Here is a 16,980-nt window from a genome sequence, read left to right on the forward strand (position 1 = left end):
TTCCTCGTCAAGTTCTGACAATATTGTTTGAACTGGGATCTTCTACAACTTTTGAATGAGTGGCCACACTTCTTAATCCCCCTTCCATTCATCTCTTGCTTCGTTTCTCCAATCTAGTTGGATAATAGAAATAACACAAAACAATTCTTCCACATCCTCATCTTTTCTTGAGAGTGCAACTACAACAACATTTTGTTTCCCTTTTTTGTAGATGATTTCAAAGTCATAACCCAACATATTTGTGACCCATTTTTGTTGCTCTTCAGAGGATAATATTTGTTCTAAAAATTATTTAAAACTATCATGATCTGTTTTTACCTTGAAGTGTCTTACCATTAGGTAGGGTCACCATTTATTAAGTGCATGTAGTGATGCAGGAGCATCTGGTTAACAGGGCGGAGATAGAAAGAAGGTTGGCATGGTTTCTGAGAAGGACAGAGAACACAGCTCACAAAACGGACATCATGTCTATTTTTTTTTATTTTTTTTTATTATCTGTTGTTTTTGTTTTCTGTTTAAAATGCCTAGAATAATGTAACGAGTTCTAATTAGGAATAGTAGTATTAGTTAGAATCATTAGTTGCCGAGCAGTTATATACTGTTGTAAATACAAACAAAGGGAAACATACTAGTCATGAATAAATTTCAAATATGAGATAACTGATGTAACTCACAACAGAACAACTAACAGCAGTTATCCAATTGCTTGAGAACAATGATACAAAACGGAGGAAAACAAGCCCAAGAGGGGTTGGAGAGTGAAATTGAAAAAGAACAGAAAGAAATATATTCATTTTTTTTTCAGTGCACAAACAGTCCCTACGTGCGTCCTCAAAAGGGAAAACTGTACAATTCAATGTTGTGTTTCTATTATTTTTTTTTTATGTTGAAAAACCTATTACATATTCTTGACAGACTTTGAACCGAACGAAAGGAAAAATAAACAAACGAAAGGTGACACCAACCGGCACAGGCCACGCAGTTATAGTGTCTCGGGAAAATAGATTTTCAAAGGTATGCAAACGAAACCATAAGGGCGATTCAAGATTTTCTTTCCACATAAATTCACGGAATAAATATAATTATTAAAAGTCCATCTCAGCATTACAAATTATTGTTCAACATAGCTTCAAACCCTACCCAGTTCACAGGCATAGGGATTGACAGGGTTATGATCAAAAGCCACAGTAAGAAGTTACCCAATACAGTACCCAACAAACAAACCAACAGTCCATACAAGAATCCAACCTAGTACAGCCAAAGTAAAGAACAATTCTACCTGTATGCTATCCAGATTGGCCGGAAGCCCAAAGCGTTCGACCCAACGAACGGCTCCACCTGCATAGGGACGAATAGAGAAAGGGTCAGTTACCATCCATCGAAGAAAACCAAGAAGCTGAGAAATTGAAAGGGATTATTGAGAGAGTAAACAAGGAACATTACCTGAAGGTGAGTCGTAGCTGCAGAGCAAACCCCTCAAATGGACGAACCCCTGCTCACAGAGGAGCCGGGCCATTAGTCCCAAAACAAACAGTGAAAACAAAGTCTGGCAAAGAACGGGAGCTTACCAGCTAAGATAGCAGAGGGTCGAACAGAGCAAGCCGCGCAACCCATCGAACTTGGAGGCTGACGAACCGGGACTGTAACCAATGTTCCATTAACTTTACAGTTCTCGAATAACCATGGACTCTTGAGAGAAACGAACAGACAGTACCATGACAAACATCAAAGTCGGGAAAAAACGCCATAATGACAGAGGAAACATACATATATATAAACAGTACCGTAGCTCGAACCTTACCAAAGCGACACCAGATAGTCGAAACATACGAGCCCGGACTTGGAACGACAGAACCGCAACCAAAAGCTTGCTACACAGTCGACCGAGCAGGCAGGGTTCGCATATTTCACTGCAGACATTACAACAGTCACAAAGAAAATCGCTAGAGACTACAGAGCTAAACGACTAGGGTAACAATGACAACCCAATGGGCGCGAACAGGGTAAAACCCAAGCCGAGGCAACTTTCCAGGATCTCGAGGAGGGACAGTTGTCCGCCCGCTAGATCATCCCAGTACCCATGCCGTAACCCAAGGTGATTGTAAATCAAACCAAATTTATTACGAAATAAATTGTAATACTGTCTGGTTCATAAGAGTGTTACACATACGCTTTGGAACGGTGGGATCACATGGGCTGGCCCCATCAAGTGGTATCAGAGCCAGGTTTTTGAGGAATTAGAGGAAGATGGAAGTACAAAGACGAGGACATGGGATAGGTGCACGCAGAGGAGCAGATGAAGGATTGAGAGAACAGCTGAGAATCCTTACAGCTCGCTTGGAAGGAGTAGAGGCGGGTAGGCGAAGAGACCCGGAACTTGGGGATGACAGTGAAGATGAGGCAGCAACTGTTACAGATGGGTCAGAGGAAGAAGCCCAAGAGTTGAGGCTGCTGCGATCAGTTCTGTTAGCCAGCAACAAACCCAAACTGGAGATCCCTAACTATGATGGTAGTCTATCCGCAGATGTCTTGCTGGATTGGGTAAGTGAATTAGACAAATATTTTGAAAATGAGGAGATCAGTGAGGACAAAAGAGTTAGATTTGCTGTGACCAAGCTAAAAGGACACGCTGCCCTATGGTGGGATAGTGTCCAAGCGGACAGAAGACGAATGAACAAACTGCCGATAAGAAAATGGCCAAGGATGGTGGCAAAACTGAAGGGTATATTTTTGTCTAAAGACTACCAGGTTGAACTTTATCGGCGAGTACAGAATTTAAAGCAGAAAGGTATGACTGTACAAGAGTACACATAAGAGTTTTATCGTGTGAATTTACCTGCTGTTTATACAGAGGATACTCCCGAAAAAATAATTAGCTACGTGAATGGCTTAAGGATGGAAATATTGGACGAGATCAACATTCTCTCTCCCCGAAATGTTGAAGAAGCCTTTCAAAGTGTTGTAAAGGCGGAGGAAAAAATCAACAGGAAGCAGAACAACAGGAGAGGGAGAGGAAATGGCAGAGGATGAGGACAGTCCTACGACAAAGGGAGAACTATAGCAAACAGTGAAGAAGGCAGCAGTTCTAGAGCTGCAGGGACATCAGAGAAGGGACAAAGCACCAGAGGAGGTCGGCCATACCAGCGGGGATGAGGAAATGGCCGCGGAAGAGGGACCAATGTCCAGTGCTACAGGTGCCATAAGTGGGTCATAGATCCTTCGAATGCCCGGAAGCTAAGCATGCTGGCCAGAGGGGAACATTTGTTGTGCAGCCTGAGGAAGCTGAAGCACAACCCCGGGAGGTAGAAAACATGGCAGAAACAGGGGAAGCTTTAATTTTGAACAAAGTGCTGTTGAAACCAGCCAAGGAGGTGGCTGAACAGACCCAGCGAGAGGCGTTGTTCCGAACAGTTTGCAAATCACTTGGGAAGTGCTGTAAATTAATAATAGACAGCGGAAGTACAGACAATTTGGTTGCCACCGAAATGGTGGAAAAGCTGGGACTGAAGTGGCTTAAACACCCCACGCCTTACAAGGTGTCGTGGCTACAGAAAGGCCACCAGTTATTAGTTGATGAACAGTGTGAGGTTGAATTTCACATTGGCAAATATCACGACACGGTGGTCTGTGATATTATGCCAATGGACGTGTGCCATATACTGCTTGGGAGACCGTGGCAGTATGATCGGAAGGTGACACACGATGGGAAGACAAATTGTTATAAATTTGTGAAAGATGGGATCAAACATACGCTTGTACCCATCAAGGAAGAGGATGCAGCGGAACCGAGTGGAACAAAGGCACTGTTAATTGGAGGGAAACAGTTTGTGAAGCAGATTGAGGAAAATGAGGTCAATTATGCAATTGTGAGGAGGACAAAACCGATGTTGCTGAACACAGAAAAATCAGAACTGCCCATAGAAATTCAGGAGCTGTTGAAAGAATTCCATGACATTGTGGTTGATGATTTACCTAATAAATTTCCTCCCAAGAGGAGTATTAGCCATCACATTGACTTTATACCGGGAGCAAGCTTGCCAAACAAGGCAGCGTACAGGATGAGTCCAAAGACAATGAAAAAATTCGCAAACAAGTGCAGGAGTTGCTGGATAAGGGACTGATCAGAGAAACTTTGAGCCCTTGTGAAGTACCAACAGTACTTGCACCTAAGAAGGGTGGAGAATGGCGAATGTGTACAGATTCGCGGGCTATTAATAAAATCACGATTCGATACAGATTTCCATTACCCAGGATGGACGACATGATGGATTGTCTTAGTGGGGCAGCTTATTTTACAAAAATAGATCTGAAGAGTGGTTATCATCAGATCAGGATTAGGGAAGGAGATGAGTGGAAGACAGTGTTTAAAACCAATGAAGGACTATACGAATGGCTGGTCATGCCATTTGGATTAAGCAACGCTCCTAGTACCTTCATGAGATTGATGAACAAGATGTTAAAGGAATTTATTGGCAAGTTTGTGATAGTTTATCTTGATGATATCTTGATTTTCAACAGAACGATGGGAGGACATCTTCAACATGTTCGAAAGGTGTTAGAGAAGTTACAGCAGAACAAACTGCTGATAAACTTAAAGAAATGCACTTTCCTGTAGAGGGAGCTGGTCTATTTGGGGTTTGTAGTTGCAGAAAATGAATTGAAGATGGATCCAGAAAAGATTGCAGCAATTATAAATTGGCCGTCACCAAAGAGCTTATTTGACGTACGTAGTTTTCACGGACTGGCAAGTTTTTGTTTGAAATTTATTAGAAATTTCAGTGAAATCTGTGCACCAATGTTAGAGACCATCAGAAAGGCGAGTCAACCTTTTTGTTGGACCAAGGCAGCAGAAGACAGTTTTCAGCTTTTGAAGCGGAAGATCACGGAGAGGCCAATCTTGAGACCGCCCGATTTTAATAAACTTTTTCAGGTTCGATGTGACACAAGTGGAACAGCTATTGGCGTTGTGCTCAGTCATGAATACAAACTAGTGGTATTTTTTAGTGAAAAACTAAATGAGAGTCGGTAGAAATATTCCTCATATCACAAGGAATTTTATGCAGTGGTCCAAGCTTTAAAACATTGGAGACACTCCCTACTGGGCAATGAGTTCGTTTTGTTTTCTAATAATTCGGCATTACAATATGTAATGCAGCAGCACAAGTTAAACCATAAGCACGCCAAGTGGGTAGAATACTTGCAGAGTTTCACTTTTGTGTTAAAACACATAAGTGGGCAAGCCAACAAAGTGGCAGATGCTTTGAGCAGAAGAGCCTTGCTCTTACAGGAAAGTAGCATACAGGTGATGGGATTTGAACATCTGAAAGATTTGTATCAGACGGACACAGATTTCAAGGAAGCTTTTGAAGCCTGCCAAAATCCCGTATTGAGGAACGCAAGCCCATGGTTAGACTATAATTTACAGGAAGGATTATTGTTCCGAGGTGGGCAGTTATGTATCCTAGACTGTTCAATGAGGGAGAATATAGTACGGGAGAAGCATAGTGGTGGATTAGCGGGACATTTTGGTATCAACAAAAATTTGGAGCAACTCGGACATTTTTATTATTGGCCTAAAATGAGCAGGGATGTACAAAGATTTGTAAGTAGGTGTAAATTCTGCCAACGGTCAAAAGGACACAGTCAAAATACTAGACTTTACACACCACTACATGTTCCAAGCAGGCCATGGGACTCAGTCAACATTGACTTTGTTCTCGGACTGCCTAGAACACAGCGGGGGTATGATTTGGTAATGGTGGTGGTAGATAGATTTTCCAAAATGGCTCATTTTATTCCTTGCCAAAAAACTAGAGACGCCACGTACGTGGCACACCTGTTTTTCATGGAAGTTGTTAGATTACATGGCCTACCCAGAACTATCATTTCAGACAGGGACATAAAGTTCACAGGGCACTTTTGGCGCACCCTGTGGAAAACGTTGGGCACGCAATTGAATTTCAGCTCTGCGTATCATCCGCAGACTGATGGACAAACAGAGGTGGTGAACAAGAGCTTGGGGAATTTATTACGGAGTTTGACTGGAGAAAATTCACGATTATGGGATCGAGCTCTTGCCCAAGGAGAATTCACTTATAATGATTCACCCAATCGTAGCACCGGACTTAGCCCATTTCAGATTTTGTATGGCATGCATCCTCAAGGAATACATGAACTGCGAGATTTGGGAAAGCTAGAACGGAGAAGCGTGGATGGGGAAGATTTTGCAAAAGCAATGAGCGAGCTTCATGAAAAAGTCAAACTAAGGCTGTAGGACAGCGTACAGAAATACAAGCAGCAAGCAGACTCAAAACGACGAGAGGTGCATTTTAATGTTGGAGACGAGGTCCTTGCACATCTGCGCCGGGAACGGTTTCCTAAGGGCACATATAACAAGTTAAAATATAAGAAAATTGGTCCATGCAAGATCCTACGAAAATTTTCAGCCAACGCTTACGAGATTCAGCTGCCACCGGACATAGGCATATCACCTATGTTTAATGTGGCGGATCTGTTCCCATATAATGCCCAAACAAAGGATGATAGTGCGGTACAGCCAGAACGAAACACCTAATTTGGAGGCAGTTCTTGGAAGAAACAATTACCTTCGGCTCGGACCCATGAGATTGAAGGGATCCTCAGCACCCAGGTAGCCAGGAATACGTGCAGGAAGGAATATCTGCGTTACCTTGTCAAGCGGAGAGACCTTCCGATGGAGGAAAACTCATGGCTCAACGCGACACAGATACAGAAGGTTGGTTATTCGGTGGAGGAACTCATGGAACGGAGCCATGAAATTCTTTTACCCCGGGAGCCTGATGCAGGAGCATCTGGTTAACAGGGTGGAGATAGAAAGAAGGTTGGCATGGTTTCTGAGAAGGACAGAGAACATAGCTCACAGAACAGACAGCATGTCTGTTTTTTTTATTTATTTTTATTATCTGTTGTTTTCGTTTTCTGTTTAAAATGCCTAGAATAATGTAACGAGTTCTAAATAGGAATAGTAGTATTAGTTAGAATCATTAGTTGCCGAACAGTTATATATTGTTGTAAATACAAACGAAGGGAAACATACTATCATGAATAAATTTCAAATATGAGATAAATGATGTAACTGACAACAGAACAACTAACAGCAGTTATCCAACTGCTTGAGAACAATGATACAAAATGGAGGAAAACAAGCCCAAGAGGGGTTCGAGAGTGAAAAAGAAAAAGAACAGAAAGAAATATATTCATTTTGTTTTCAGTGCACAAACAGTCCCTACGTGCGTCCTCAAAAGAAAAACTGTACAATTCAATGCTGTGTTTCTATTATTATTTTTTTATGTTGCAAAACCTATTACATATTCTTGACAGACTTCGAACCGAGCGGAAGGACAAATAAACAAACGAAAGGTGACACCAACCGGCATAGGCCACGCAGTTATAGTGTCTCACGCAAATACATTTTCAAAGGTGTGCAAACGAAACCATAAGGGCGATTCAAGATTTTCTTTCCACATAAATTCACGGAATAAATATAATTATTAAAAGTCCATCTCAGCATTACAAATTATTGTTCAACGTAGCTTCAAACCCTACCTAGTTCACAGGCATAGGGATTGACAGGTTTATGATCAAAAGACGCAGTAAGAAGTTACCCAATACAGTACCCAACAAACAAACCAACAGTCCATACAAGAATCCAACCTAGTAGAGCCAATGTAAAGAACAATTCTACCCGTATGCTATCCAGATTGGGCGGAAGCCCAACGCGTTCGACCCAACGAACGGCTCCACCTGCATAGGGACGAATAGAGAAAGGGTCAGTTACCATCCATCGAAGAAAACAAAGAAGCTGAGAAATTGAAAGGGATTACTGAGAGAGTAAACAAGAAACATTACCTGAAGGTGAGCCGCAGCTACAGAGCAAACCCCTCAAACGGACGAACCCTGCTCACAGAGGAGCCGGGCTATTAGTCTCAAAACAAACAGAGAAAACAATGTCTGGCAAAGAACGGGAGCTTACCAACTAAGATAGCAGAGGGTCAAACCGAGCAAGCCGCGCAACCCATCGAACTTGGAGGCTGACGAACCGGGACTGTAACCAAAGTTCCATTAACTTACAGTTCTCGAATAACCATGGACCCTTGAGAGAAACGAACAGACAGTACCGTGACAAACATCAAAGCCGGGAAAAAACGCCATAACGACAGAGGAAACATACATATAAACAGTACCGTAGCTCGAACCTTACCAAAGCGACACCAGACAGTCGAAACATACAAGCCCGAACTTGGAACAACAGAACCGCAACCAAACGCTTGCTACACAGTCGACCGAGCAGGCAGGGTTCGCATATTTCACCGCGGACATTACAACAGTCACAAAGAAAATCGCCAGAGACTACAGAGCTAAATGACTAGGGTAACAATGACAACCCAAAGGGCACGAACAGGGTAAAACCCAAGCCGAGGCAACTTTCCTGGATCTCGAGGAGGGACAGTTGTCCGCCCGATAGATCATCCCAGTACCCATGCCGTAACCTAAGGTGATTGTAAATCAAACCAAATTCATTACCATATCAATTGTAATACTGTCCGGTTCATAAGAGTGTTACACGTATGCTTTGGAACGGCGGGATCACGTGGGATGGCCCCATCATGTAGTATTGCCAACATTTCGTTCTCATAAACAGCTTTGTGTAAATACTTTCCTTTGATTGGACGACTTTCAAAAGCAATGGGTCTTTCATCTTGCATTAAAACAACACCAATTCCATTTCCTGAAGCATCACATTCCATAATAAAGGTTTTTGTGAAGTCCAGTATAGCTAAGACTGATGCTTGGCACATTGCCTCTTTAAGATGTTTGAAGGCCTATGTTGCTTCTAGAGTCCATGAAAATGCATCTTTCTTCAATAATGTTGTTAGAGGTGCTACTATTCTCCCATAATTCTTAAAAACTTGCGATAATACCCTGTCAAACCGAGAAATCCTCACAAATGCTTTATGGATGTGGGGATTTTCCATTCCTTAATGGCTTTAATTTTGCTAGGGTCTACCTTAACACCTTCATGAGATACAATATGACCCAGATATTCCATCTCTTGTATTCCAAAGAAACATCTGGAGCTTTTTGAATATAAGTGTTTCTCCTCCAATAGTTTGAGCACCCTATCAACATGTTGAACATGATCCTTCCAAGACTTGTTGTAGATTAGTATATCATCAAAAAATACTAACACAAATTGTGTAAGGAAGGGTTTGAAAATGGAATTCGTCAAACCTTGAAATGTAGAAGGTGCATTGGTAAGACCAAAAGGCATGACCAAAAATTCATAATGACTCTCATAAGTTCTAAATGCTATTTTCAAAATGTCTTCAGTATTCATTCTGATTTGATAATATCCTAAATGAGGATCCAACTTGCTGAAGTAAATTGACCCATGCAATTCATCCAATAATTCATTAATGACAGGAATGGGAAATTTATTTTTAATAGTGAGCTTGTTGAGCTCCCTATAATCCGAAAACATGCACCATGATACATCCTTCTTATGCACCAATACCACTGGAGCAGAGAAAGAACTTTGACTAAGTTGAATTATACCATCCTCTAGAATTTCTACAACCATACGTTCAATTTCACTCTTTTGGGCATAGGGATATCTGTATGGCCTGATGTTTGGAGGAACATTTCTTGGAATCAAATGAATAGCATGATCATGATCATGAATATGTGGGAGGCCTTTGGGAGTCTCAAATACCTTGGAATGATTGTCCAATACTTTTTGGATATTTGGAGAAATAGATGATTTCGATGTGGGAACCTCTAGCAAAACATAACTGTGAAATTATGCCTCATTGTTCCTTCTTCGGTACCTTTTTCATATCGTTAGAGTTGATTATCTTTCCCAGTTTCCCTGCAATACCCCTTAGTTCAAATTCCTTTCCCTCTGCACAAAATTTCATGAAAATTTCTTGAAAATTAAAAGCTATTGTACCCAAGGATTGCAGCCATTGGACTCCCAGTACAAGATCAACAACACCCATTGGAATGGAAAGCATTTGGTTATTCAATGCATATTCTACCATGGATAGCTTGATATTATGGCACTTTCTATAGCAATTTATGGTTCCTCCACTTGCAACCATCACATGACACTCTGGTGCTGGATATAGGAAGCAATTCAATTCCTTGGTTATCTTACAATGAATAAAATTATGGGTACTTCCCAAATCAATCAACACTATTACCTTTTTCTTTTTGATATGTGCTTTTATCTTGGTAGTTTGAGCAGTGGTAATTCCAACCATTGCATTACAAGATATGGTCGGATTCATTTCTTCTTTATCTAGGGTTTGTCCCTGGATTATATCCTCTTCTTTTGACATTTCTTGTTCCTTTTCTTCCTCCTCTTTACAATCTATGTAGAATAATTTCTTCTCAGTACACTTATCACCTTTAGTGTATTTGCTATCACAACTGTAACAAAGCCCTTTTGATCTTTTTTCTTCCAATTGTTGTGGTGTCAACCTTGTAGGTTGTGCAAGGCTAGGGGCAACAACACTTCCATCTTTATAGTTGTGAGTGGTAGGCTTCCTGGTTGACATAATTTTTCTTTCCATTTTTCTTGCTAACTTGAATGTCTTCTCCAATGAATCAGGTTCCCAAAGGCGAACCTCATGCTGGATATTATTTTTTAAAGTCTCTATGAACACATCAGTCCTATGCTCATCTGGAATATATTTTACCCTTATGTTGAATTTTTGTAAGTCCTCAATGTGCTCCATCATTGAACCCTTTTGTTTGAGATTTATCAATTGGCTTAAAAAGGTGTTGCTTTTTGTATCCTCATAATATGCTATCATTTCTTTCGTAAAAATTGCCCAAGTGACAATTTTTTTACGAGAGCAAAGCCATTGATACCATACAAGCTAATTTGGTTCCAAATATAAAGTTTCAATATGTACCTTTTGTGTGTTTTGCACATTATGGAGATCAAAAAATTACTCCATCTGTAGTATCCATGTTCAGGGATCCTTGCCATCAAAATTCCTCATATCGATTCTGGGGAAATGGTGGGTCTTCAATCCAACATCAGAGTTTATGAAATCATGATTAACATTTCTTTTGTTCTCATCACGAGTTTCCTTTACTACCCTTTCACCATTAGTAGCCATCTCTTGTAGCAACTTATTCAGATTTATCTTCAATTCTTCCATCTTAGCGTCCATGCCATTCATCTTAGCTTCCATGCCATCCATCTTAGCTTCCACACCATCCATCTTAACTTGCACACCATTCATATTAGCTTCCACACCATTCATCTTGGCTTCAGTTATGTTATGCTCTTAACCTGCAAAATAATACCCAGATACAAAATATGCGAAGAAAAGATACCCAGAACACAGAATATGCGAAGAAAAGATACCCAGAACACAGAATAGAAATGATTTTATTATTCAAAGAGCAATGTTCACATGCCTCTTCGAGGGGGCAACCTCCAATAGAGCAGAGCTCGATTACAAAATAAGACACGATGCTCCTCGCAGGGAGTCTCTATCCTTTATATATGACTCATACATGAAATACCACAGGCCAATACCGTGGGTTTTATTAATACCATCTATCTAATACTACCGCCCATTTGCAACTAACTGTGGTCCCGTCATTAATTGCGGGTTAACCACTTACAAATATTAATATGGGCTTTATTGACTCTTGACTATGACGTGATCCCATGACATAAATAAGGGGGTTAGGGTGGGACCCTAACATGCCCTCCCCCTTAAGACTAGCCTTGTCCTCAAGGCTGAAGCTGCGGAAACTGCTGAAGAATAGTGGCTGGTTCCCAAGTTGCATCTTCCGGAGAGGTGTCTTTCCATTTGACGAGGACTTCCTTAATCATCCGGCCGTGCAGGTGCTTGTCTCATGTGTCTAGAACCTGTTCGGGTTGAAGCCAGATTGACCCTTCTTCGTCTAATTCAGGTAGACTGGTTTGAACTCGACAATTGTTCCCAATCACTTTCTTGAGGCACGATACATGGAAAACTGGATGGATTTTTGCCGTAGGTGGCAAAGCCAACTTGTAAGCCACTTCTCCAATGCGCTGAAGTACTTGGTATGGTCCGTAGAATTTTGGAGAGAGCTTTTGACAACCCTTGTTTTTGAGTGATGTTTGCTTATATGGTTGCATCCTCAAAAAGATCTGATCCCCTTCTTCAAATTGGCGCTCTGAGTGATGTTGGTCGGCCTGTTGCTTCATGCGCTTCTGAGCTTGATGAAGATTCTCACGAAGATGGGCGAGCATGGTTGCGCGGTGTTGTAGGAGTTGATCCACTGCATGTACTTTGGAGCATCCCTTGAGATAAGAAGTAGGGGAAGGCGGAAGTTGACCATAGACTGCTTCATAGGGAGTCATTTTGGTGGTGGCATGATAGTTGGTGTTATACCACCATTCAGCCAGAGGTAACCACTGTGCCCAAAGGTGTTGCTTTTCTGAGGTGAAACACCTAAGGTAGGTTTCTAGACATTTGTTGACGGCTTCGGTTTGACCATATGTTTGCGGATGATATGAAGTACTGAGTTTGAGTTGAGTGCCTTGTATTCTGAAGAGTTCCTGCCAAAAATTGATGGTGAAGATCAGGTCGCGGTCGGACACTATAGAAGTGGGCATGCCATGTAATTTGAAGATCTGATCCATGAAAGATTGAGCAACCAAGGTTGGTGTAAACGGGTGGGGTAGGGCGCAGAAATGAGCATACTTCGATAGTCGATCCACAACCACCATGATGACTGATTTGGTCCCTGACTTTGGAATACCTGTAATGAAATCCATAGAAACATCCATCCAAATTGATGATGGAATGGGTAATGGTTGTAATGTGCCTGGTGTGTTGACGGTTTCCCCTTTGTGGCGTTGACAGACATCACATTCGGCTACGAAAGTAAGGACGTCCTTTTTCATGCCTGTCCAAAAGAATGATCTTCTGGTGCGAGCATACGTCTTCTGAAAGCCCGAATGTCCTGCAATGGGAGATGAGTGCAATTCTGCCAAAATGCGACTTTTGAGGGTAGATGTTGGTGATATTACGACTCTGTCCTTGTAGCGAAGAATATCATTCTGCCACGAGTAGCCCTTGCTGGAATTAGGATCTACCTGCAATTGAGAAATGAGTTGGGAGAGCCCTGGGTGTGAAAACCATTCCCTGCGAGCCTCTTCAATCCAGTCTGGAATGGGAAGGGAAATTGTGAGCATAGTACTTTCCTCCTCAAATTGGCACGATAATGCATCTACTACACTGTTGTCTTTCCCTTTCTTGTAAATGTTCTCATAATCATATCCCAGCATTTTGGCTAACCATTTATTTTGTTGTGGGGAGGATAGGCGTTGCTCCAAAAAATATTTAAGACTGTGATGATATGTGCGGATTTGGAAACATCGCCCCAATAAGTAAGGTCGCTAGGTCTCGAATGCATGTAATATGGCCATCATTTCCTTCTCGTAGGTAGATTGGCCCAGATTCCTCCCACTGAGTTGTTGGCTTGTGAAGGCCAATGGTCGCCCTTCCTGCATTAAGACCGCCCCAATACCTGTACCCGAAGCATCACATTCAATGACAAAGGATTTGGTGAAGTCAGGTAGTGCTAAGACTCGAGTGGAACACATGGCGTTTTTTAGAGCGGTAAATGCCTGTTGTGCTTCCTCGTTCCAGAAGAAGGAATTTTTCTTTAGGAGTTGAGTGAGGGGCTTCGCTATGCGGCCATAGTTGCAGACAAATTTACGATAATAGCCTTGAGACCCAAAAATCCTCTCAAGCTCTTCAAAGTCTTAGGTTGAGGCCATTCTTGCATTGCCTGGATCTTTTTGGGATCCACTTTGACACCTTCACGCCCCACAATGTGGCCCAAATACTCAACTTCTTCCATGCCAAACGAACACTTAGACATCTTGACAAATAATTTATGCGTGCAGAGCAGTTGCAAGAGTAGATCTACATGCTGAAGATGTGCCGCCCAAGTGCCACTATAGATGAGAATGTCATCGAAGAAGACAAGGACAAATTTTCTGAGATATGGTTTGAGGATGTGATTCATAAGACTCTGAAAAGTAGAAGGGGCATTACGGAGACAAAATGGCATGACCAGGAACTCATAATGGCCTTCATGAGTTCTGAAAGCCGTCTTGGGAATGTCGACTTCCTTCATGCGAATTTGGTGGTAGCAGGAGCGAAGATCCAACTTAGTGAAGAATTGAGCCCCATTGAGTTCGTCCAGCAAATCGTCAACCACCGGAATGGGAAATTTATCTTTGACTGTCAACTTGTCAAGGGCCCTAAAGTCGGGACACATCCGCCACTCCCCATCTTTCTTGAGGACCATGACTACTGGGGATGAATAAGGACTAATGCTGGGACGAATGACACCTGCTTCCAACAATTCCTTGATGATTTTTTCTATTTCATTATTTTGAGTGAACGGATATCTATATGGCCGCACATTTGGGGGTTTGGCCCCTAGAACCAAGGTGATGCTATGATCATGTTCCCCTCGCGAGGGTGGAAGCTCATGAGGCTTGTCAAAGACCGTTCAATGGTTATTTAAAATCTGCTGCATCTCAGGATGAATTGGCAGAGACCTGGTTTCGACTACCTGGATGGCATTAAATTGAGCTATCACTCCATGATGGCCTTTTTTTAACAAATTTTCCATCTGATGCGAGCTGATGACAGAGGGGGCTCCCGCCTGGAGGCCACAGAGGGTATGTGTGGAGTTTTTCTGCTTAAAACTCATATATAACTCCTGGAAATCCATTGTGATTGGCCCAAGAGTGCGGAGCCATTCAGCGCCTAGGACAATGTCACATCCCCCCATGTGTATGGCAAACATGTGGGTTTTCAACTGATAATCCCCCATTTGAATTTTGACATTTTCACAGCGGCCTTCACATTTCATTGTGCCCCCATCTGCAATTTGGACTTGGAAGTTAGAAACTGCCCGTACAAAACAATGTGTTGCTTCGGCGATTTTCTGATGGATGAAATTATGGGTACTTCCACTATCAATCAAGGCTACTACTGGGAGATGTTTAAGAAAACCCCTTATTTTGAGAGTTTGAGGGGAAGAAATTCCTGCCAACGCATTGAGCGAAATAACTGGTTCGTCAGATACAATCTCCTTTTGGTTGTCTTCTTCGATCGTCTCTGGTTCCTCAAGTGGTGGATCTTCCTCGGTGGAGCTGTAGTCAGTGGCATCTATTTGAAAAAACTTGGGCTCCTTGCATTTATGACCAGGGGAATATTTTTCATCACAGTAGTAACATAGTCCTTGCTTCCGTCTTTCGGCCATTTCCTGAGGTGACACCTTTTGGACCTTAAGTGTCTGAGTCGTGTTGTGAGCTTGTGGGGGACGACCTTTAGTGGGGAAATTGGGGCGGCTGTATTGGGCTGTTATGGCACGTTCCACCTTACGAGCTACCTAGCAAGCCACCGTCCATGTGGGAGGGTGGTGGAGTAGAACTTGAGCTTTGATGGCTTCTTTAAGACCACTGATAAAACATTCTGTGTAGAACTCATCTGAGAGACTCTGAGTGTGGAAGGCTAAGACTTCAAAAGCGGTGATATATTCATCCATTGTACCCGTCTGTCGGAGCTTAGTGAGACGTCCCAAAAAGGAGTATCCCTATTCAAAGCGATCTCGAAGAGCTTTGGAAAAGTGGCCCCAACTCTAAAAAGGTCCATTGCGACGTTTATGCCATTCCGCCCATTGCCATCGTTCATTGTCCAAGTACATGGTCCCCACCGTAAGCTTAGTCCAATCATCTATGAGACGATTCAATTTGAAATACTGGTCCATTTGTTCTAGCCATGCGGACGTGTGAGAACCGTCAAATTTCTGCATATCCAACTTCGGAGGTTGCTGACTGAGTGGTGAATGGGTGTGCCAGGCGTGAGGAGAGTGGCTAGACTCACCCTCATGGTGTTCATGGCCATTATACGGTTCCTCGAGAGCTGGCTCCTTGCCCTTATCGAGTGCTTGCTGTACCTGGATAGTTAGTCCGCTAATCATATTTTTGAGCTTGTTCATATCTGCTTCCATTTTGTCTAGCCTTTCATTGGCCATCGCTTGAGCTCTAGTTTCTACCATACACCAACTTGATGAAAAATTGGGACCGCCGGAAATTTTTTTTCTAATAAATTGAATGGTACCACTGTGCTCAGCTCGTTGTCTTGATGTTGATGGGCTAGATCACAAATAAGTGCTTCGAAAGATCTCAGACTCGTTCTTTTTTTTTTTTGGAAAACTCCTAACGGAGTTTTACTCCTTCTTGATCAATACTGCGGTCGCCAAATCCTCAAAATGTCAATGCCGCCCAAAGTCCTGCGAAAAGTATATCTAGGTACAAGAACCCTTCACAACTACTCCGATCTGGTGGATCTGAGAGATCTGAATGGTGGAACAACTGCTGCTGCTGATCTGATGGAGCTGCGGGACTGATGTCTGCTGCTGCTGCACTTGCTGATCTGGAATAGATGACGTGTTATCCCCCGATAGAAAGGGAACTATGGCCTTGAGGAGTGTCAGGTGCTACAGATCGCAATATACATAAGGGTCTGACAGTAGTACTCGGCCCAATGTTTTAGGGCTCTAACTAAGGAGGATCGACCGTACCCTTAGCTGTACAACCCGACTACCCTATCGTGCGGGCGAGTAATCTCTCCGAGTGCTGTTCTCGGTGTACTGTAGCCACAAGACGGCCGAAGGTTTATCTATGGCGAGGTTTCAAGGGAGCTAGGGGGCTTCCTATATACCCAGAGGGTACGTGGAAGACAGTCCGTGCGCGGTTCTGTCTAATGCGCTACTACTCGAAGGGGTACCCACAGGGGTTACAAGGGAGTCCAACAGACGTGACCACCTCTTGTATTTCCTGCATGCATGCCTCCCCAAATCCACAGGTTTATGCGCTTAACGATAGATCCCGTTGTTTAAAGA

This window comes from Pinus tabuliformis, chromosome 4_2, assembly GCF_031772625.1.
Source record: "Pinus tabuliformis cultivar Carrire ecotype Pingquan chromosome 4_2, CPIR1, whole genome shotgun sequence".
NCBI lineage: Eukaryota > Viridiplantae > Streptophyta > Pinopsida > Pinales > Pinaceae > Pinus > Pinus tabuliformis.